The sequence below is a fragment of the Panicum virgatum genome, chromosome 7K (genome assembly GCF_016808335.1).
Source record: "Panicum virgatum strain AP13 chromosome 7K, P.virgatum_v5, whole genome shotgun sequence".
NCBI lineage: Eukaryota > Viridiplantae > Streptophyta > Magnoliopsida > Poales > Poaceae > Panicum > Panicum virgatum.
In genome coordinates this window covers 368,707-393,019 of record NC_053142.1, presented here as the reverse complement: position 1 = coordinate 393,019, position 24,313 = coordinate 368,707, and the positions used below count along the sequence as shown (strand labels likewise).

Genomic DNA, 24,313 nt, shown 5'->3' with positions numbered 1-24,313 from the left:
GTAACCTCGTTCAGCGCCCGATAATCCACACACAACCTCATACTCCCATCATTCTTCTTGACAAATAGGACTGGAGCTCCCCAAGGCGACGAGCTTGGCCTGATGAAGCCAATTCGTTGTAATTCCTCCAGTTGCTACTTTAATTCTGCCAATTCAGAAGCTGTCATCCTATAGGGTCTCTTGGCTATAGGAGAGGTTCCAGGGACAAGATCGATGACAAACTCTATATCCCTATCTGGTGGCATTCCGGGAAGTTCTTCAGGGAAAACATCTGGGTATTCGTTTACTATCGGGACTTCTTCCAAAGGCTTGGCTCTCATGCTAAACACCATTGGGTCAGATCCACTTCCCCGAGTATGGCAGGTCACTCGTACTCCTTATGGGTTTGTTAGGTGTACCACTTTGTCAGTACAACCTATGAGACCATTGTGTCGGCTTAACCAGTCCATTCCAAGGATCACGTCTATTCCCTTAGACATAAGTATTACTAGGTCTGCTAGAAATTCTACCCCACTTAAATTGATCCTTACCCGTAGACAACATAGTTGACACTTGATGTCGCCTCCAGGTGTCCGGGTTAATAGGGGCGTTTTTAGTAGTACTGTAGGTATATTGTGCTTTTCCACAAAACTCGAGGATACGAACGAGTGTGATGCTCCAGAATCAAATAGTACTGTTGCAAGAGCTGAGCTGACTAGGTACTCACCGAGCACTATGCCCTGAGCTCCTTGAGCCTCCTACGCATTGATGTGGTTGACGCGGTCTCGTCCAAATGACTGCTGGGGCTGCCTCAACTACTGACTGTTGTTGTTGGTGTTGCTGTTGTTGCGGATGGGCACTCGGTTGGCACCTGACAGAACTGGCCTTGGTCCATTCACCGTGTTGGAGAAGGCTAATGTAGCAGGCTTGTTCTTGGCATATGGGCAGCTGGCAATGAAATGCCCTGTCTCTCGGCAGTTGAAACAGACCCTAGCATTACTGTTGTTGGTGGTGACCTGGCTTGCATTACTCTGCGGGGCCTTCATGGTGTTTTGGCTCCTAAATTGTGTGTTAGGGGCCTATGGGCCTGTCACTTGGGACTGAGTCCTATACCGCATTGGGGCCTGAGATCTTGGTGCAGTGTAGCTGAAGCTTCTTGGTTTCTGAAAGCGATCCTGCTGGCGGGCCTTGCTTTCTAGAAACTTACGGTTGTTATCCTTCCTTTCTTCAGTTTTGGCCCTTTCTGTAAGAATGGCCTTGTTCATCAAGGTGTTGAAGTCCGGGTAGATCTGAGGGGTAAGCAGGGTCCGGAGTTCTGGGTTCAATCCCTTCTTGAACATGTCCTGCTTCTTTTCATCATCGTTCACTTCTTCTGGTGTATATCGAGCCAGCTCCATGAACTGATGGGTGTATTCTTCCACTGACATGCTCCCTTGCTGCAGTGCTCGGAACTCATCTGCCTTGCGCTTCATGGTGGCCGAGGGGATATGATAGAGGCGGAACTCCATCACGAATTCCTTCCAAGTGATGGTGGAAGCATCTTCGGCAGCGGTGCAGTAATTCTCCCACCAGGCCAAGGCAGTCCTGGTGAGTTGGTGGGCTGCCAGGAGAACCTTGTCTCGATCCTGGCATTCGAACGGCTCGAGCTTCCTTTGGATTACATGCAGCCAGTCATCTGCATCCAAGGGGTTGCTGGATCCGGCAATGGTGGGCGGCTTGGTCCTCAGAAAAGCTGTCAGCTTGTCATTCATGGTCTGCTCCCGTGGCCTCTTGTTTACGAGAGCATTGGCCAGAGCTTCCAGTATGAGGGTTTGGTTGTGTATTATCTGGGCTAGGTCTCCGAGGGGTGGTGGTGGTGGCAGTGGCACTTCTTGATTTTTCCCTCTGTTCTGGCTCACTTCCTGTTCTTCCTGAGGAGGGTTCTGCCCATTAGGCTGTACTCCCGCATCAGCAGCTGCAGGGGTCCGGTTGCGGGAGGCCCTTGTACCGCTTCAGGAAGCCATCTGTAGATTGGGTAGAGTCTTTGTGAGATTGGGGTTAGGATTAAGTGATGTTTAAGTTGTTTAATTCATATTTTTGAAAAGGCAGAATCTACCTTCCACCAAAAAGCACACAACAAGCACACAAATATAGCAAACAACAAACACAAACAACTTCATTATTGCAAGAGAGGGTACAACACGGGGACAAGAATAAAACACATACTACACATCCGGGTACAGGTTCACACTTGTGGTATAGCTTAAACCAGTGGGACTGGGAGGGTACAACACTAGGGTGGCGTCGGCAATTCTACTCGCGGGGCGAGCCTTCTCCCGGGGCAGAGTGTGCGAGTAGTCCTTGCTCGCCGTCCTCTAGGTTTCCATTTGCCAAGGATTGCATACCAACCTCTCCTTCATCGGCGGCAGTAGACCCTTCAGGGTTCTCGGGTGGGGCTTGTGGGGTTATCACGAGTGGTCCCCATCCTATGACGGGTGTCCCGAGTAAAACATGGTCTTCCCCAATTGCTGGGACTGACGTTCCACTTCTGGTCCATTCTTGCATACGCCGGTCTCGGGCTTGTCTGAGTCTCTCCTGAGCAACCGCTTCGCTGCTGACCGCGGCTGCGGCTCTTGCCTCGGCTTGGGCTGATCGTATCTGTTGCAGTCTCACTGTGAGCTCTGCTTGCTCGGCTCGATGGGTCTGCTCCCTCAGAATGTTGGCTTGCTCGTCAAAGAGCTGATCCAAGGAGGCTAGGTAAGTAGCCACTTGGTACATGGGGTCTTCTTCATGGCAGCGCCGTTCCAGACTTCTCATGCGTGCTTCCCAAACTGGGGTTCTAATGGCTGGCAGAAAGAACCTCATTGGTGTGGAGGCGAGGTGTCTTTCAAAAATCCGGCATAGATAACGGAGCGCCTTTCTGACGGCCAAGGGATAGGTGTCTTGGTGCCTAAACCCTATAGCGTTCACTCGCCATGGCTGAATGTCGGGGTAGCGGTCACTTCTGGCGATGACCAGAATCATCCTGCAGCAGAGGGTACCATGGTGCTCGTACTCTCTGATGTAGTACCTTGGGCGTTCTGTACTGCCAAGGCTCTCCAGGGCATTGATCAAGAGGCTGGGGAAACCAGGTGCAGCTTGGCAATTGCCCTGAGTCCATCCTTCCTCAACCATCTGAAAACAAAGAAAGGGTGAACACATTTTGCACGAGTATTTGGGTATAAAGGGGACATATGGTATTTATTACTACAACATGGGGATTACAGATTTCATGGATACATGATTATTAGGATAGGGTTCTAGTTCGGAGTGCTACTCCTACCATGGGGACTCTTCCTCGATCCGGATAGGGCGCTTCTTTGGTGGAAGACACTGATCCATCACATCATCTTCGGTCTGAGTACCTTTATCCCAATGAGTTTCTTCGGGTTCTTCTTCTTCCTCTATCCACCCACTTATTCCTCTGCGAGCCTCATATTCTTGAACTTGGGCTTGGAGAGCGGCCAGGGAATACTCGGCGTGTGCGGCTCTTGTCCGTTGCTCCTCCAGTTCTTGGGTTGCCTTTTTTGCCCTGTGGATTTGTTGCTTCAATTGTGCCGCTTGCTCGCGGTAAAGTTCATCCAGGCCGGTGAGGTAGACGGATAGGTGGGAGACTGTATCTTCTAAGTCCTCTTCTTCTCTCCCAAGTCCTCTCATCCGGGCAATCCATGTGCGTCCTCTTCCTTCCGTAGGCGGGAAAAATCCCATAGGAGTCTGCTGAAGATGATGCTTGTAGATCACACGCAGACATCACAGGGCTTTACGGGTGGCTTTTCGATAGGTGTCAGGGAAGCGAAAGCCAGTGGTGGAGATGAACCAAGGGTCCACGTCAGGGTAGCAGGTGCTCTTTCCCACGAAGATCATCATGGCGCACCGAAGAGTGCCCCTGGAGTCGTACTCCCGGTAGACGTACTCTGGTGGGTCCACCACTCCGTCTCGTTCTAGGATGAGTATCAATAACTTAGGAAGGCCGGGCTCTGCATGGCAGATTCCGCCACTCCATCCATTGTCAGCCATCTGGAATAGGGCAAGAACCAATGGTGAGTGTTTGTGTGGAAAAAAGATTGAGTAATGAAAACTCTTAATGTGAAAAGGGCCTGAAGATGGGTTTCACTCCTAGGGTCACGTCCTACGGCCAACCTACGGCTCTGATACCACCTGAAGCATCCCCTCATAAGAGAAGACTTAAAAGTGATACAATATCAGTCCCAGGAGGCTGATAACACTTTTATTACATCAGATGGTACATCACCGTACAACTCTACGCGGAAGTAGGCAGTGAAGCGCCACTATCGCGAGGATAACAACTAACACCCTCACAACAATATTAACTATGAAGAGGGGGTCATCAGAGTCTTGCGCCATACGGAACTTCCTACGAGTGACCCTATCCACAGGCAAGGTTGGGTGCAGGACGGAACCTCTATTCAACGTCTTCGGGAACGAAGTCTGGATCTTTCTCTGTAAAAATTAAGAATGGGGTGAGTACAAATGTACTCAGCAAGTCCAACCACACCCACGGAGGGGGTATAAACAGAATATAATGTACATGATAAATCAAGGGTACGGCTAGGGTTTAATTTGTGGAAAGCTGATTTTTATGCAAGGGTTCATTTGAAAGAAAGGATTTTCAAAGCAAGGTTTTCGAGTAACACAGGATATAAGTTTTAAGTTGCTACCGGACTCCTCATTCGCTGTAGCACTCGGCACAACTGCCGGACCCTTTTCCAAAACAACTCACACCAACCTATCCATTCCCAGAAGAAACACTAGTTATGTGACCACACCGTAACTCGCCCAGTACCGTGGGCACGGCTATTGGAATAGATTTTAACTCTGCAGAGGTATGCAACTTTACCCACAAGCGGGGTACCACAACTCGATCACCTTAGTGTCGGTGCAGATCCCAACAAAGCCATTACCCATCTTAGCTAGACCTGACTAGCCATCACGAAATCCACCAAGGGGTCATTGACCTGTCACAGAGGTTTTAACCGGGGCATAAGTCACACAGAGCTAATCCCTTCTCCTCGATCACCCGTTGCTCTTAGCTCTCCTGATGGCTATCAGACTAGCTAGTGGGGTTTATGCTAAGCCGTTGCCCATTCAACGGTTGAGTGGTTTGCACGGTAATAGAGTTAGGTGAGATGACACACCAACTCGGTCCTTAGTTGTGACAAGATGGATATCTCCCTTCCTTGCTCTACCACACAGGTACAAGCACACCAATCGGCAAATCACACAGAAGTGCCATCCATCCCATCTAAACTTATCTTTCGAAAATTTCACATTTTTCCCTTCCCACACACTCACACATTTTCTTTTTATAAAACAAGTCATATCGTGTTTAAGGTCCTAAGCGTTCTAGCAGCGATTAATGTCCAAACACATCACATTCAGACATTAATCTAGGTGGTCAAGGAGTGGTTATAACAAATCAAGGGGTGGCTATCCAACCATGTTTTCAGTAGGTAAAACATATGCAGTTTTGTAAAACAGGCCAATAGGTTGTGTTTATAAAACTAGGACAAAACATGCATCAAAGGGCGGGATTGAACTTGCCGTCTTCAAAGCCTTCTGGGAGGTCCTGGTCGAAGTACTGTCCTTCATGTTCGGGGTCGCGGAACTGGTCCTCGTTCGCTTGCTCGCAGTATTGCTCGTCGACGGGCTCTCCCTCGTTCACACCGTGATCTACAACGCGTACAAACAAACACATAATCAATAAAAGTTTTATCGTTGAGCTCGAATCGGAAACAGTTACGATATGAAGATAGGAGTAATATCTCTAGACGGTTTCCTAATGGCATGGCCAAAACTATAATAGGAATGGCATGGTAAAGTTTCAGGTCGATCGGAGATTGTTTGGCGCATAAAATGATAGGTCAGAGAGGGGTTTAGGGGTCGGACGGGGGTTCAAGGGCCTTTTTGTAAATATTTTTGTGGGGCAAGGGCTTGGTTGTAATTTTAGAAAACATCGGGGTCACTCTGGAAAAGTGTAGGGGCATTTTTTGAATGAAGTTTATGGCAGAAGGGTTTATTTGTGAATAGGGAAAATAGAAAAGGGCTCTTTTGTAAATGAACTAGAGAGATGGGAGGGCCTTTAATGAAATAATAGAAAAGGCAGGGGGTATAGGCATAAACGCCCCCCCTCTTCCTCCTTTCCCTGTTGGGAAATAGGGGAGGGGGGGTTGCACGCCGGCGGCGGCCTGATTCGGGCGCCCAGGGTGAAGGCGGCGGACGGGAGGAGAGGGGAAAGAGAGAGGAGGTGGTGGTTCGATTCCCCTACCTAGCTCGAGCTGGGGTGGAGCAGGGACGTGGGGCGACGAGAGCGGGCGGCGGCGGCCACGGCGGCTTTAGGTGGCGGCGCAGCAAGGCCGGAGAGGAGGGGAACGGGGGCGGCGTGGCTTGTGGTGGTGGATGGCCGCGAGGAGCGCCTATTTATAGGAGTGGCGAGGCGGTGGGGGGGGAGAGGGGACGTTGGTGGTGGCCGGCGAGCGTCGCGGGGCGCCATTAATGGCGCTCCGGCCGTTTGCGGCCGTCGTGGAGTGGTGTGCGCACCGAGGGCGGCGTCCAGGGGCGGAGCGCGCACGTGGTCAGTCGTTGTGGCCGACGTCGAGCTTGGCTCTCTCTCTCGCGCGTCGAGGCGGCACAGGGCGGGCGGCGCTGTTCAGATCGACGGGCGGCACGGCGTCAGCCGGGGCCGCGCATAGGGCCGCGCGTGCGGCACGCGGGCAGGGGCACAGGTGGGAGCAGGGCACGAGCGTGTGGGCTGGGGCGCAACGTGACCGGGGCAGGGAGCAGTGCGCGTGCGGCCGGCGGCGATGGCGAGCACTGTGCGCGCTCTGCTATCGCAAGCTCGTGCGCCAAGGCGGCACTAGCGGCGCGGCGGGCGTCACAGCACACGGTGCGTGTGGGGGTTGCAGGGAGCCGGGACGCGCGTGCGTGCGCGGGCGGCGCAGCGAGCGGCGCTCGCGGGCGCGCGGCAGAGGAGAGGGAGGAAGGAGAGAGAGGGAGGGAGGAAAAGAAAAAGAAAAGAAAAAGGAAAATGAGAAAAAGAAAAAGGAAAAGGGAAAGAGAAAGAAGGAGAGAGATTCGCGCTGGCGCCGATCGCGGCGACGATCTTGACTGCACGCGCACGCGCCCTGGTCAGCGTGACGCGTGGAACGAGGCGGAAACAGGGAGACGGGATAGCGATTGGATGCCGGGACTAGTTTTTCAGGCGACCGGGAGATCGGTCGGGAAACAATTTCGAAAATTCTGAGTTCAACGATTTGAAAAGATATTTTGAAAATTATTTTTAGCGTGTGATTTAATTTGGTGAATTTTTGGGATGTCACATCGACCCCTCCATCAAGCTCGCCATGGCTCCCTCTTCCTCACTGCGCAGAGCGTGCTTGAAATGGACCCCGGACGGCCGATTTCGGCCTAAGTATCCGTATCCGCTCGCCGCTGACGTAGAGCTGCCATGTCGCCCTCCTGAGCCGCCGCTCCGCGCCGCACAGCCGAGCCAGCCGCTCCTCGCCCGAGCCGCAGATCTGAGTCGGAGCCGAGCCGAGTCGATCTGATCGTCGGATCTTGATCCGACGGTCCATTTTCTATCGAGCTAGGTCAATCTTAGGCACATACCGGTCAACCCATGGAATTTATCTAAAGAGCCCTCGGGTTTTCTCAGATTCAACCCGCGGTCCAATCCTATACAAAAATAATTACTTTTCATCCCAAAATCTTTCACCTAGGCCCCTGGGTTTTCGGGTTTTTGAACCCGCGGTCCACCCGAGGCCGGCCCTTGTCTTTTTGCGCACTAGCCCCTGGAAATTAGGGTTAATTTCATTTTAGCCCCTGGTTTCTTCCAATCTAGCCCTAGAAACTTTAGTTTTATCACAATTAGGTCCCTGGAACTTATTTTAGCCATATCTTTCACGTTTTAACTCCATTTTTCACGATTCTTGCGCTCACACGATCCTTGTTTCACGCTCTACACTTTTATAACCTTTTTAGCTCTGTTTATCCTATTTTATTTCCTTTTCTTATTTTTGTTTGTTTCTTTTGTCTTGTGTGATCGTGTAGACGATGCGCAGTTCGAGGGAAATCAAGAGCAAGCTTTTGAGGAAGAATTTCAGCAAGAAGCCGAGGAAGGCAAGTGGACTTCCCTCTCTGTATATTCTATTTTATCCCATTAAATTCATATTAAATCATCTTTAGTATATAGTTTTATGCATAAATTTGATGGGGACCTTATTTTAGGATATACCTAGTCTTTCTTTGAACCTATACCTTGAATCACCAGGAATTAGCTTTGTGATTAGATTTGCTTAGCTGCTCAAATATAGTTAGTTGTTATACTTTTATGGAAAATGTTAAATTGTGACTTTGTTTATATCATGGCTTATATACAAGATCATCTTGTTTAAATGGTACATGGAGAACCACCCGAGTAAACCGTACAACCACATTGTCATGTGGCTCTGACCTTAGCCAATTAATTAGACTCGTGATTAACTAGCAGTCTTACCGAAAGGGCAAAAGGGGGTCGGTGTAGGGTTCATAGTCCGGTCCTCTTGGGGTAGTGACCTTTGCTAAGGTGCTGACCATTAGGGAGGTCTATGGACCACACTGCTACTGAAACTCTAGCGGGCTGTTTAGTTTTCCACTTGTCTTTGTAAAGGCTTCATAGTGAACCTCTCGCCACTCACCGAAGGAAGTGTTTAAGGGCCTTGCAAACCCAGGTGACTTAGGGGAACATGGTTTGTGGGTAAAGTGTACAACCTCTGTAGAGTGTAAAACTATTATAACAGCCGTGCTCACGGTCATGAGCGGCTTGGACTCTCACATGATAAATGAACTTGGAGAATAATTAACTTGTGGTTTATCTTGGTTTGGTTATGCTGTAATATCTCTTATGCTTAAGTGGGTTGGTATAAACTTATATTTAGTTAATGCCTGCTAATAAAATTTGACCAACTAAAAATGTTGACTGCAATAAACCCTAGCCTCTCCTTGAAGGCCTTGCATATATTTCTCCCACTTGCTGAGTACCAACCATAAGAGTACTCACCCTTGCCCAATTGCTGTTCAGAAGAGAACAACGAAGTCGAGTACTATAGTGATTTCGAGGAGTTCTAGGCTCGTTCACCAGTCAAGTGCCTGTGGATGTTGAAGCTTCATGCAGATCTCGTATAGGCTATTCGGTGAAACGATATAGACTTTATGTCTAATTTTATTCGGAGTGTAATAAACTATTGTAATTTCTTTTACTTTATGTTTTGAGCACTGTTATGATATTTTCACTGATGATGTCCTTCATATGTGTGTGAACCACATATGAGATGCATTTGGTTATTTTCCTTAACCGGGTGTGACACGCATAAGGATTGTCGTTGTGGTTATCACCTAGCATTTGTTTCGTGCAACCACATGTCCGACCTAGGACGGACTTGGTCACAAACCCATAGGCTTAGAGCCGCAATTCACCTGGAGGCAAGGTGCAACAGACACCAGGAGCGGACCCGGGACCTCTGTGGCGTACCGGAGTCTGGCCCCGGCACGGGACCTATGTGGCGTACCGTGTCGTGAACTAAATTAAATATCCTTGATTAGCTGTGTGCTAATTGGGCCCCTGGTTGTTCCGTGGTGGTTGTGGGCTGTATGTCCTATGCGCGTACGGGATCAAGTTGTACTTGAGGCAACTCAAGTACATCATATGGGGAAAGTGTACAAACTCTGCAGAGATAAAATCTATCTGGATAGCCATGCCTGCGGTCTCAGGCATGCTATGGTGGAGTCACAGTGATTAGGTTTTCAAGAGTTTTTGTGTGTGTGTTAGTTGGAAAAGATTCCCGAACTCGGATACCGAGATGTTGGGCAAAGCTGTGTGGAAATGCTAAAGCGTGGCAGTGTGCTTTTAAGCACAGGAACTGGCGGGATTGAAGTATCTCCCCAGGGCCAAACCCTTTATAATGAAATATACTCTTTTCGTACCTTCCTTCTTTCAAAAGAAATATAGCAAAATCACACTCATGCATCAAACGCCGCATTTCCACAAAATAAACCCAGAGTCTTCCCTTGCCTTACCCTCATGCATCTAAATAACCTTTGTAATAAAGATAGGGCTTGCTGAGTACATTATGTACTCACCCCATCCGATATCATATTTTTCAACAGAAGATGCAGAAGGCGACTTCGACGTAGACGAGGACGCGTAGTTAGGGTTTCGCCTGCACCCAAACTTTTGCGTGTGATTTTGAGTGATTGCATAGCGCTTCCGCCGTGTAATAAAAGTTACGGCCTACGAGCCATTATGAATGCTTGTATAAGACTCTGTTCTATATATTGTATGCGATGTAAGGCTTTTGTACCATTTCTGTTTATCTGTGCGTATCAGCTACTGATCCAGGGACTGATACGGTAAGCACAGTGGATCTCGAAAACGGGGTCTGACAGCAAGGCTGGGTATTTTGCCAAGAAATGCAATGACAGAAAGGCCAAGAAAAAACAGCAAGGGCAGAACAAGTCTGTCAACATGGTTAGAAGTGACGATGGAGCCCATCAGGGTATGGTAATACATATACTGTTCTTACAACGTGTCGAACTACTGATAGGTGGGTGATACGGGGTCAATAGTCATGATTGTGCTGACATATCAGCGTGTCAATCTACTGATTGGTGGGTTGATCGCCACTGTAAGGTTTGATGAGTTCTTTTATAGATTTAATCTGCTATTTGGACATGTTACTGTTTGTGTTATGCGATCTATATGTTTAGTCCATCTAGCCATTATTCTAGGGATTATTTTCTCCTTTAAAGTGCGCACTGTTCTTACAGTTGTTTGCTTGGTTGGCCTTGCTTGATCGTTGCTGGACCACCGAGAGGAGACATGTCGCCATTCGTTGCAAGATCGTAATGAGTGTTCTCTTTGTGATCAAGCCACCGAATGAACGTGTGTACTCCGCTTGGGCGCTTGGCTATGCACAGGCTTACCAACCCATGTTTTGACTTTTCCCAACGCTTGGCTAATGTGGAAGTACCGTACTATTATTAGGTGGGCACAAGAAGCAGAAAACAGCACATTTACGTACACGTACTGCACGTTCAGTAGCGATGGACATTACTACATATGGATATATACAACAACCGTATAGCCAGGATGTAACACAAACTGCCCTGTGCGGCAAGGGTGCGCACGCAGCGTAGGATCTTGCGTGCGGGCCGCTTATTGATACTCCGTATTAAGTAGCTAGGCCCTCATGGAGCTAGCTTAATTTGCTTGGTGTGTACTGTGATTAGTTGCTGGGCGTGCCCGGCGAGCATGGTGTCGGCTTCGGCTTGGGGTTGGGGACTAGCTGAGGCTTGGGTTTCGGCTCGGACTGCGGCATGGGTTTTGGCTTAGTGGGCTCTGGAGTTGGATTGGGGTAGGGCGTGGGCTTTGGGTGGCATGGTTCTGGCTGTGGTTTGGGACGGTAGGGATGAGGCGTCGTTGGTTCTGGCTGGTCCGGCTGTGGGTTTGGCTTTGGAGTAATCACTGGCTTCGGCTCCGGCTCATCGGCAGACGCTGGGTCCATCGCCGTCCTGTCGCCGGAGGCCATGAGGACGACAAAGCACAACCACATGATCACCAGCGCGTACCTCATCCTTGGTTGCATGCCTGCCTGCCTGTTTCTTGAGCACTCTCTCCCAACGATGATCCCTTGTTGATATCTATGATATGATAGCGTGGAGTGTCATTCAGCACTGCTGCATGCTCCAAATGATCCGCGTGTGCAGTGAGAATTAATGGCGGGTAAGGCAGGGCAAGGAGATTTATAGGCAGGCCAAACCAACCATCGTTGGACGTGTGTATATATGCTGAGTGCCTATGTCCTATTATGTGTTTTTTATAAAGCTGTAATAAGCATATCCGATATGTACAGGTCTGGAGTTTTTAAGGTCCATGCATCAACTCGATGCATCGAATTTGTAGAATGTATGCCAGCATATATATACTCGATCTGGTGTTGGTGCGTGGTTGGGTCGCATAAAAAAAGAAGAGACAGATGTAGGGTAAATGAAGGGTCCTGTCGGACATCTGGCTCTTAAAACAAACTACTAATTACCATTGTGTTACATTGCAGGCTGGGTCGGATGAAAAGAGAAGAGACAGATGTATGGTAAATAAAGGGTCGCGTCGGACACCTGGCTCTTAAAAAAATGACGACTAATTACCATTGTGTTACATCGCTGTCATGTTGGGTGGCAGCATGTTTCCACTGCTCTCTAACAGTCCATTCTATAAGTGACACGTTATTACACCGCTAAGCTTGGTGACACAATCTGGATCGAGCAACACGGTGAAGAAGGCAGCCTAGTCAATAAATGAACGCATCATACATCTGTTAACTAATTTATGCAAGAACTGCTCATTGTGATCCACGTGAACACGACGGAAATGGTAGTAGAAACAATATTTTACAAACAGGCGCAGACAACCAGACTCGTAAACCAAAAGATACTAGAATGATATGACAGAACAGATACAACCAGCTTTCCATAGGGGTCTTCATAAGCATGGCTCTTTCTCATTTAAGTTGATGTACATTCACCTTGTCATTAAAGGTGTTAAAGTTACTCAGGAAATTTGGCAGATGAAAATCACTCTAAAAATTAATGTTTTCATGTATTATCTCAAACAAGGTGTTATCCTGAATAAAGAAAATTTAGCGAAGAGGAATTGGGGGCGGGAATAAGCCTTGTTGTTTCTGTAGCAAGCTTTTGTTTGAGTGCATTTATGCCACTTTCTTATGGCGTGCTATGCACTTAGTGCTTGGTATTGCACCTCCACGAAATTTAGCGCATATGTTCGAATGGGCTAAAATGGGAGGAGGTAAACACAACTTGTCATTATTGACTAGTGCATCAGCTCTTTGTTGGGCAAGTTGGCTCACAAGGAACGAGAGTATTTTTAACAATCTCCAACCGAAATCTTTTCTACAGGTACTTTTCAGAGGGACACATTGGCTCCGGTCTTGGACTGTGTTGCAGCACTCTGAGGATCTAAAGGATTATTTGATTCGAGGCATGTCAAAGTTTCGAGTCGCAAGCTATATAATTCTTTGTGTCCCATGGATGGTCCTTTACTCTTCGTGTTGGTCAATAATTAAGCATTCTTGTTGGTTGTGAACTTGTGTTGGGTTGTAATAAGTTTTGGTCTGATGTCTTTTCTTTGAAGGGGTTTGAAGCCGGACTTTTCCATTATCTGAAGAAAAGGCTTCCTACTACGCATGAGATGCATGGAACCTTGTGACTCCATCCATGGCTTGTGCTGGCCTAACGCAGGCATGACTGATGATCAACCAGCTGCCTGAAGCCTTGTACTGCTGAACAAGAACAGCAACGCACCGTACCAGCAGGAGTAAATCTGATAGTCCTGACCCACGCTGTGACAAGTTTAACCCAACAGGAGCTCAGCAAAAAAAAAATCTAACTTTTCGACAAGTCTACACAAAACCCAATTTCGTTGCTGGGTTACTAAGATCAAAAAAATGTAAAAGCTTGAATCACCTTCATCCTCGTCAAACTCTCTGCAAGCTGCCACTTCCCAAAAGATTGAAATATCATAGAAATACATTGTCGATGAGGGTCGACGGCGTTTGCTCCTGCAGCAACTTCCAATGTCTGGAGCTGTGCTTAGGTATGGCATGTGGATCTCAATCTGGACCGTCTGCTTCCTTCCTCACCATCTTCACCGGCAAGTAGAAGTGGAAGAGCAGGAAGACCCGTGGGTTTGTGTTGTAATTTCCTCTATGTTCAGGGGTCTTGTTGTAATTTGGGTTTGTACTGTATCTTCCTATGCAATATAAGCCCATTCCGTTCATAAAAAAATCTCAGAAATAATATACAGCAGCTTCTATATGAAATGAAACTCATGCCATACGATTGAAGTATCTAAAAAAATATGCATCTTTTTTTTCTGAATTCTTGACAGAATATAAGTCACGGGCTATAGCAATAATCAGTTACGCGGGCACCAATTCTTATGTTCGCACAGACATAGATGGTAAAGACAGGCATATCTAGAATCATGAAATCGACCAAAAAGAATATCAGCACACATAAATATTGATGAAGTAGCACAATTGCACGACACATGCACGCCACCATGCTTAAACGGTGTTGGTATCAATTTCCCAAAATAGGAGTAGTATATTCCACATTTCCGCACTCAAGATCCTCAGCTGGCACCACGACTCCTTCACCTCCATCTCCAGAAGTGAGTTCGCCTCCTCGTGGATCTCCTTGCCTAGGGTTTCATCGCTTTTCTTCACACAATTTATGTAGATCTTGGGCATAGGATCAAAGCGTGCAAGGCCAAGGCGCCAGCGGCGTCCTCGCTCGGCAGCTCCGCGTTGCCTCCCACCGGTTCAGCTTCTTCGACATCTGGATGCTCTGTGTCACCGTCTTCTCCTAGGTGGAGAGTGAGTGCCCTCCCCCTCCCTCTCCTGTGATTTCTTTAGTTGTAAATCACCACCGATGCAGCTTGGTTTACCTAGTGCTTCGTCTACACTTTCTCTTTTCCTTTCTAGATGTTATAGGATTAACATCTGCGTGCGGCTTTCTGGAGTTGCATCGGTGGTCACTGTTGGTGAGAAAAGGTCTTGCTGCTGGTCAAGAATGTAACTTGTAGAGCATGATGGGAAATCATGTGAAATTAGTTTAGTAATTTTGATCTAACAAATAGAAGCTAAAATTGGGAAAGGAAATATATTATCGTTTCCCTTGTATATAACTCTGCCCCTTGTTCCACTACTGTGGGTGGTACGGTCTCTGGTAGCTACTATAGTAGCAACAAGACTTCGAAATTTAGATCGGATATATATGCTGCCAGAGCAGAAAGCACTTTTTAACAACTTATGGACAAATGATTTGAGTATGTTCCTTTCTTTATCAGCATGTTTGTACATATTTCTGACAATTTTTTCAGATAATATTTTGGCACTACATTCACACCACATACATGTATCTTATAATTTTCACTCATATGGAAGGTATAGATTTATTTGTCTTCTGTCAGGAATAAATAATAGATCAAAATGAGTTTGAAGTTTATCGGGTAGGAAGTTTGGATGAGCTGGCTTATGAATTTCAGAAATTGTTACTTTTATATCTGAAATTCGATACACAATTTACAATGGAGATAATAAACATGGTTCTAATACAGTTAAAAACACACAGAAGTAAATGGATCTGTTCACTGTCATTATCTGAACTTTAGCATCTGAACCTGTGTTTCTTCACTTTGTCATCTGGACAGCGACTTAGCTGGTGGTGTTTCTTTTTCTTTTTTCCTGCAGCGACCAAACCAGGGAGGTGCTCATCCGCAACCTATCGGCCACCAGCTGCGTCATCCTGCCCTCTGGCTCCACAGGTGCACGTTTTTCATTTTTTTAATCCTTTTTAAAAAAATATTATATTACTAACTCCTAAAACAAACATATTGTAGATCCAACCCTTAATAAAACAGTGCAGCGCCACATGCATTGGCGTCATAATATTTGCCACGTCATAGCTTATTTTCCACGTGAGAATCTTGCGGCGCCACATGTGTTGGCACCGCAGTATAATACTGTGGCGCCATGAATACTGGTGCCGAAGACTTTTCACATTAGAAAAATTATATTTTTTTCATGCGATGTTGGATGAAGATGATCTTTATACAAAAATTGTAGACCTAGACGAGATTTACAACATTGTAGTTTTGAGTTTTTTCATTTAAAGTAATTAAGATGTCTTAATAATTTTTCTTAGTTTTATTCAATATATTAGACACCCGTTTTGGATTACATGACAATAGATTAAAATACAACTTTGTTGTTTTGTACAATGTATTAAATACACATTTTAGATTTTAAGCATTGGCTCATTTAGATGGTTTTTATCAATGTCTGGGCCTTAATTTGAATAGGTAGATGACACAATTTAAAAATTCTTGGTTTAAGTAAATTATTGTACTTGATTTGCTCTAAACTTTTTATATTTTATCTCAGCATAGTTTTAAGTTAATTTAAAAGTTTTACGATGACTCAGTTTTGATCATACATTTAAATTGACATGTAATGTTAATTATAGTTGACTAGGTTTAATTTGAGGTTTTAAGAATTTCAACATAAGATTTTGGAGATATTCAGAATATAAAATTTGAACTATATGTTATTTCTCCTACTTAAAAAGTATGCAATGGCTCTGCTCCTGGAAACATTAAGTCGCGTGGCAGGTCCGTCCATCTGATCCCACACCCATTCTCACAGTGCTGACCACCGTTCCCACCGCCTCCGCCTCAACAACATGATGGCCCGTGATCAACATGGCTTGGCTCAAAAAACCATAATCTTTGGAATTGTTTCAGTTAGTTGTCGAATACTTTAGACAATACTAAGGGGAGAAAAGAAAGCTTCAGAGTTGCTTGACTCAAGTTTTACTAAAACAAGATCCCAAAAAGTGTTATATTTTTAAGGTAGTCCATTTATGAATTGGGAATAATTGAAAGTATCATTTATTTCCCTTTTTAAAAAAGAACTTGGATATAAGAACCAAACATATATCCCTGAACCATATATTTTGAAGCAACAGTCTGTTTGAATAGTTTTGGTCTGATATGAACTTGCAAATACCAGTTGTATGTATTGTCAGAATGTTAGAATTCACATGATTTAGTTACATGAATCATACCAAGAAATGTGTGTGAGTGTGGCTTTACAATCTTTTCTAATAAAAACATATGTTCTATGGAAACTTTCCCTTAACAATATTGGGGGAGATTGCATCTGGTATGGCCTCTTATGTATCAGCCATTCAAGATGACTGAGGCCATCTGTGCATGACAGTTTACCATCTCGAGCAATATCAAAAGTTCCAAAAGCATGAGTTAGTTTTTCTCTGCCATGTCACTTCACAGGTCTACAACATGAATCCGAGTTCCATCAATACATCTTTATTTATATTTAAATGAATACACATTGCGCAAGTATGGTAGTACAACAAACAATTGAATTGATTCTTTGATAGCATCGCTAGAATACATCACCCTGGTGTGCATGATTGATTTCCCGTAGCAACGTACGGGCACTCACCTAATGAACTAAAACTTTTGTATTGGATGTTTTCATAGAAAGAGAGCATTTTCATTATGTGAAAGCTTAAATTGTTTACTTATTTTTAACTATGTGATTAATCTTAATGTTTCTTATTAAAGAGTTGAATTTCATGAAATGATATGCTCAACATGAATGGATAAAAATACGACACGTGGCACCAGGGGTTCCACTTAGTAGTTCGTCTGTTCTAAGTAATTTGTATTCATTATCTGGTTCAAATAAAGTGATTGCATGATGTATTTTATAACATAGTTTATTCCCAACAATACATAAATTTGTATGTTTTAATGAGTATATATATATATACACACACACATATACATATACTATACATACACACACACACACACACACACACACACACATATATATATATATATATATATATATATATATATATATATAGACACACACACAGACGCGTTGCCTCGGGATTTTTTAACCTAATTTTTAAAGTTATATTTGAAAGTATAAATTTTGGTGAGATTACATAACAATATTATTTTTATAAGGTTATGATGTAACAAATTAATAAAGTTTAGCAAAAGTATCATATGATTTTTCGTTAAAAAGTATCATGTTGCACAGGTATCACGAGCATTTTGGCAAAGATATCTATTATCACGTAATCCAAAACTGATATTTAATGCATTGTACAAAATTAAGAGAAATTATTAAGGCATCTTAGTGACTTTAAATGAAAAAACTCAAAACTACAAAGTTGGAGATCTCATCGAGGGCTACAATGTCGGACCCCCTTTTCGGGAATCCACTGTGCTTACCATACCAGTCCCTGGATTAGTAGCTGGTACGCACAGACGAACATAAATGGTACAGAAAGCTTGTCGTTACATTCATTATAAAACGTAGAGTCTTATACAAACCTTTAAGGTTCTTACACAACGGCTCATAGGCCGTAAACTAAAACACAACGGAAGCACTGAGCGGACACCCAAACCACAAGCAAAAGTTTGTTCGCAAGCAAAACCCTAACTACTCGTCCTCATCTATGTCGAAGTCGCCTTCTGCTTCTTCTGCTGAAAAACATGGCATCGGAGGAGTGAGTACATTACGTACTCAGCAAGTCCCATCTTTAATCAAGGGTTTACTTAGATGCAGGGGGTGAGACAAGGAAAAGGCTTGGGTTTCGGCTTTGCGGAAAAACTGATTTTGCATGCATGTGATATTCTACCAATTTTCTTTAAAAGAGAGAAGGTACGAAAAGAGTATATATGTATATGTTTGGCCCTGGGGGAGATACTTCCATCCCACCAGTTCCGGTGCTTAAAAGCACATTGCCACTTTTTGGCATCACCACACAGCATAGCCTGACATCTCGGAAACCGAGCTCGGGGATCTTTCTCAACTGACAACCACACAGAACCCCTTTTAAAGTCTAATCACTGTGACTCACCATAGCATGCCTGAGACCGCAGGCACGGCTATCCGGATAGGTTTAACCTCTGCAGAGCTTGTACACTTTACCCACATGATGTGATTGAGTTACGTCAAGCACAACTCGATCCCGCACACGCATAATACATAGAGCCCACAATCACCATGGAACCACCAGGGGCCCGAATTGGCACGCAGCCAATCAAGGATATCTCATATAGTTTACGACATGGTACGCCACACAGGTCCCATACCGGGGCCAGACTCTGGTACGCCACACAGGTCCCAGGTCCGTTCCTGGTGTCCGTTGCACCCTGCCTCCAGGTGAATTGTGGCTTTGGGCCTATGGGTTCGTGACCAAGTCCGTCCTAGGTCGGACATGTGGTTGCACGAAATGTATTCTAGGTGACGACCACAACGACAATCCTTATATGCCAGGGCAGACTCATCATAGCATACGCACAAAGTAGGTGCATAGCCATGTCTTTCCTGGCTCAAAACAATTTAAAAACCATTTATAAACACACGCGAGAAAAATTGTTTTGAAAAGTTTTGCGGTAGCGAGGCACCTAGCCTAAGCATTGGAAATAATTATTTCATCCTATGGTTATCAAGGGATCAGGGTGCTCAAAGATCAAGGATGGGCTTAATTAGCAAGCATGGGTCACTCCTAGTGAGGAGAAAAATATTCTAAAAGACACAACATGCATAAGTTCATTAAAAGTTGGTCATATTTTATGGTTATGAAAATTTGGGTTCAACATGATCAAGGAGGGGGCGATAGGACTTGCCTTCAAATTCTTCGACTTGATCTTCCACGTAGTCTGGGTCCTCTGGGTCGTCGTCAAACTCGGCGTCGTTCGGACCTATGCGTGAACGTCGAACGTTACTAACTACCCGGACGAACACAATCAAACAAAACAAACAAACAAACAACATATTAAAATAAACCTTTATTTAAGTGAAATTGATTTAGTTGTGTAGATCTTGATTTTAGAAATTTTTAGAGACAAGAATCATCAAATTTGGATGAAATATGAAAAAGTTATAGCTCAGGGAAGTTTTAAACCTTGAAAAAGATGAACCAGGGGTGTTTTTGTAAAAACCAGGGGCCTAAACATAAATAAAACTTAATTCCCGAGGGTCTACATGTAAGAATCGGCCCGAGGACGGCGGGTTCTATAATTTAAAACCTCAGGGTTTAAACCGTAAAGTCAGGGGCTTAGATCTAATTTTTTTTGAACTGGGCTGGACCGCGGGTTGATTTCTAAAAAGTCCAGGGACTCTTTAGCAAAAGTTCCTGGGCGAAGCGGTATCTTCTAATTTTGCGCGTTGATCTCGGATCGGACGGCTGAGATCAACTCTGGGCCGGGCTGCGGCGCTCGGCCGTCGGGACCTCTGTCCCGCGGCGGCGCGCGGCGGTGGCTTGCTGGAGTTCACCGTTTTCGGTGCTCTGGGGGTCGAAACGGCTCGGGTTTGGGTCTAGGAAGTTCCATGTGTCATGGGTAATCCACCTAGGCTACTGGCGGGGCTCGGCGAGGCTCTAGGCAGCTTGGGCAGAGCGGCGGCGGCTCTGCGCGGTGGAGCTCGCCAGCGCAAGCCACGGGGATGTTCGTGCCGGTTCGTGGGTGCTAATGGGTTAGGAAGTTTCTGTGGGGTGTGTGCAAGCTAACTCGAAGCTCGGGCGGGGTTCTACGGCGCAGCAGTGAGCTCGCCACGGCGAGGCCTCGGCTGCGCGCGGCGGTGTCACGCCGGCGTCGGCGTTCCAGGGAGGGGAGGGCCTTAGGCTGCTTTGTAACTAGCCTAGAGGCAAGTGTAGGTCACGGCGAAGCTTACCAGCTAGCTGGGCGGAGCAATGCGGGGGCGCCGGCGGCCAATTACGCGTTGGCGCAGAGGCGGGTGGTGGCGTGCGCGATTGGGCTCGGTGGAGGGCGGTGGAGCTCCTGGGCTGGGGCGAAAAGGAGCACAGAGGGGTTGGGCTCCCATTTATGGGCGAGCTAGGTCGGTTCGGGCCGGGGAAGGAGCTCGGAAAGCTTGCTGGCTCCAATGGAGGTGGCGGTGTAGGGGCCGGGCTGAGCAGAGAGGAAGAGAGGGAGGGGCGCGCTGCTCGAGTAGGGTAGGGGCCGGGGTGAGTACTGGGGGCTGGGTGAGGTAGGGGTGAGGCGAGCTCGGGCTCGAGCTTGAGCTGTCAGCCACGTGGCCCGGGCGGCTGTAGGGGCCGGGTGCTAGAGGTAGAAGAAAGGGGGAGGGCGGCCGGGCGTGGGGGCGTGGGCGCTGGGGCAAAGACGGCTTGGCGAGCGGCGGAGGCGGCTTCAGCGTGTGCGCGGGTGTGGGGGAGTGGGCTGGCGCGGCGCGGCCCAGGCAGGGAGGGGAGCGGGCGGCGATGGGCCGGGGGAGCGGGCCGTGCGGGGAAAAGGGGAGGGGCGGCCCGATAAGGGTTTTAAGGTTTAAACAATTTCTAAAGGAGTTTGATTTCAAATTTGGTTTGAATTTTGAAGTGTTTGGGGCACACAAAAGTTCAACAAAATTTACTTAGCAACACAACTTAAAGAGCACTCTCAAACTTTTGAAACACTTTTCGAAAGGATTTTATTTCAAAGAAGATTTAAACTATTAATGGATTTAAGAAAATTTTAAAGGGGTTTTGAAGCTTCAAAATTTTATTTTGCAAAAATTTTTAAAGGGGCTCAAAATTTGGGTGTTACATACAATGTTTGTATAAAGATCATATGCATCCAACATCGTATGAAAAAATATAATTTTCTAATGCGTAAAGCCTACGGTACCAGTCTGCATGGCGCCGTAGTACGGCGCCAATACATGTGGTGCTGCAAGATTTTCACGTGGAAAATGAGCTATCAGACCCCTTCCATGCCCAGTGGCTGAGCCAGGATTCTGGTAAAGGGGGGCCGGTTTATCAAAAGTATAAAGTGAAAGCAATATGACATGATATACGTACACGCATATAATAATTTGAATAAATCAAACCACCACTGGTCCCTTATTTAAGACATTTCCGACCGACTTGCTAGTTTATTTTATATACTCCCTCCGATTTCATATGTTTGACTCCAAGTAATACAAATTTGTACTAATGAATATCAGATAAAAAAACTAAAGATAGTAGAAATTTTGTGTCTGAACATCATATATGAATAAACTGGAGGGAGTATATAACAAGCTAAAGGGTCTTGGGATTAGGCTATTCAATCTATTCACAGAATAAAACAAATGCATTTGCCAATTGATTAATTCAATTAAGCCTTGCACTACTGTCCGGATTTATTGGCACTCCATCTAATTATCTAAATATCTAATCAAGACATTAAGTTGGAATTAGAATAATACCTGCTACTGTGGATTTACGGGAGAGTTAGGGGGCCAGGCCCGTGTGCGCCCCCCTCTCTCTCCGCCCCTGCCCATGCCCTACGACATGGCACATGTTGCGGCGCCAATGCATGTGGCGCTGCAATGTTTTATTGCAAGGAGTTAGTAATATAATATTTTTTAAAAGGTATTAAAAAATAAAAAAAGTGCCTACAAGTTTGCTTTCATTCCTCTCCCCTGGAGCAAAACCCTGTTTCACTGATGGTGATTTGTGATGCTTGTTAATTTTTGCTATAGGCATTCATAACACAAATGTAGGAAAAAGAAAAGTTCGTTACCTCATACCTGATTGACTGTTTGCATGTGTTAGTTGTGACTAGTTTTTTGTAAATACCTTGACATACTTTCAAGTTACCTATTTTCTTGTGATGGATGGCTGCAACCTCCCTAAGCTAGCCCATGCCTATTTATAGGAAGAGTCTTTTAATTGCAGTGTAAATAGTTCCCTTTTGGGCTTTGTACAATATTAGAACAGATTACTTCATTGTCCTTATTTAGTCTGCTGCCTGCTTTTCATGAATGATGATGAGCTAGCTACCTTACCTCTGCAGTTAATTGATGCATCCATCAGCTATCCAAACTTGATATGCAACTTATGATGGACACATTTTAGGATTAGGGCCTCATATATTTATTCTGACACTAGTTTATTAGCAGCAGTTTGTGTGCTGTTACTTGCTGTTTGTGTGTGATTATACTATTAATTTGATAATTATTAATGTTACATATATATTAGACAATGAGTTCTTGGGAGGATGAAGTTACTCGTTTCTTGCATGAGGAGAAGGAAGAGGATAATGAATTCTTTTTTGCGATTCACCCCACTGTTCTCTCATCTCTATATGAAGAGAAAAGGCCAGAGCACACTTCCTCTCTTTCTGGTGCAAAAAAGGTGGAAGAAATCTTTGACGGCCATGATAATTGGTGTAAAGTAGACTATAGGATGGAACCAGAAGCTTTTAGAGCCGTCGTAAGTTTTCTTAGGGAGGAGGGTTTATTACTTGACACACGTGGGGTGAAAGTAGAGGAACAATTGGCGATGTTCATGTTCATGCTGTCACAAAATGCAAGCATCACAAGACTGAAGAAGGAATTCCAACACAGTGGGAGACAATCCATCGAAAAATAAATGAGGTTTTCAATATAGTTCCAGTGTTGACTCATAGGTTTCTGAAGCCCCGGAATCCAAATCAAACTCACGTGATGATTGCATCCAACCCTTGATTTATGCCTTTCTTCCAGGTTCTTGCCTTTTCCGACTCAAATTTATACTCTTATCATAATTCCAACACTTGGTCTTTTCTGAATTATTATTTCTCGCCTTTTCTTTTTATGTGCAGAACTGCATTGGTGCAATTGACGGTACACACATCCCAATCACCATTGCAGAAAATAGGATGTACGCCTCCCTATAGAAATAGGAAAGGAACTCTGCTGCAGAATGTCATGTGTGCTAGCGACTTTGATTTAAATTTCACATTCATCTCATATGGCTGGGAAGAGTCTGCATCCGATGCTGGAGTTCTACGGTCGGCTCTTACGAAGTGTTTTCATGTGCCACCGGGGAAGTTCTTTCTTGTTTACGGTGGTTATGCAAACACCCCGTCTTTCATTGCTCCATACTGAGGAGTTAGGTACCACCTTAGTGAGTTTAGAAGGCGTGGATCATCCCAGAGATGAATATACAAATCATAAGGAATTGTTCAATCATCGGCATGCGCAACTTAGAAATCATATTGAAAGAGCATTTAGGGTGCTGAGAAATGATTTCCAATCCTGAAAGTGAGAACATTTTTACCCCGTCGAGACTCACATTAAGATCCTCGCGGCTGTTGCGGTATTTCACAATATCATTAGAGGGTTAAATGGACAAGAAAGGTGGTTAGATAACATACCAATCATATCATCCCTTTTGATTATGTGGATTTGCCAGAAGGGGATAATAATTACCCAACTGGCATTGAGTAAAATGATGGGAATTCATTACGAGACCAAATTGCCCTTCAGATGTGGGCTGCATATAACAACTAGTTGGTACATTCCATTCCTATTTGTTTCCTGCTGATGAAATTTTATCGTCCCCTATTCTGCAATACGAAATTCATCTACTTTTTTTCAGCTATGTCGGGAGACAACAACAGGGCAGCGTGGGCCTTCTCATATGAGAAAGGACTTGTAGACATATTGAAAGACCATAACAATATCCCAATGTTCAAGGGGCATAATGGTTGGTCTCCTAAGGGTTGGAGGAGCATCACTAAGAAATTCAATGAAAAGTTTCCTCTGTTACATTTCACCAAGCAACAAATAAAAGAAAAGGAGAGAGTTCAAATCTAGCTACAATGTTCTACGGGACGCAAGGAAAGCCACATTGGATTCAAGGCACACAATGCTAACCCACTGAAGGCCAA

At 45.4% G+C, this 24,313-nt stretch overlaps 1 pseudogene; it reads left to right on the top strand.

Annotated features, from left to right (window-relative positions):
• Positions 1 to 22,641: 22,641 nt before the first annotated feature.
• Positions 22,642 to 23,317, top strand: LOC120642937 (annotated as a pseudogene).
• The last annotated feature ends 996 nt before the right edge of the window (positions 23,318 to 24,313 follow it).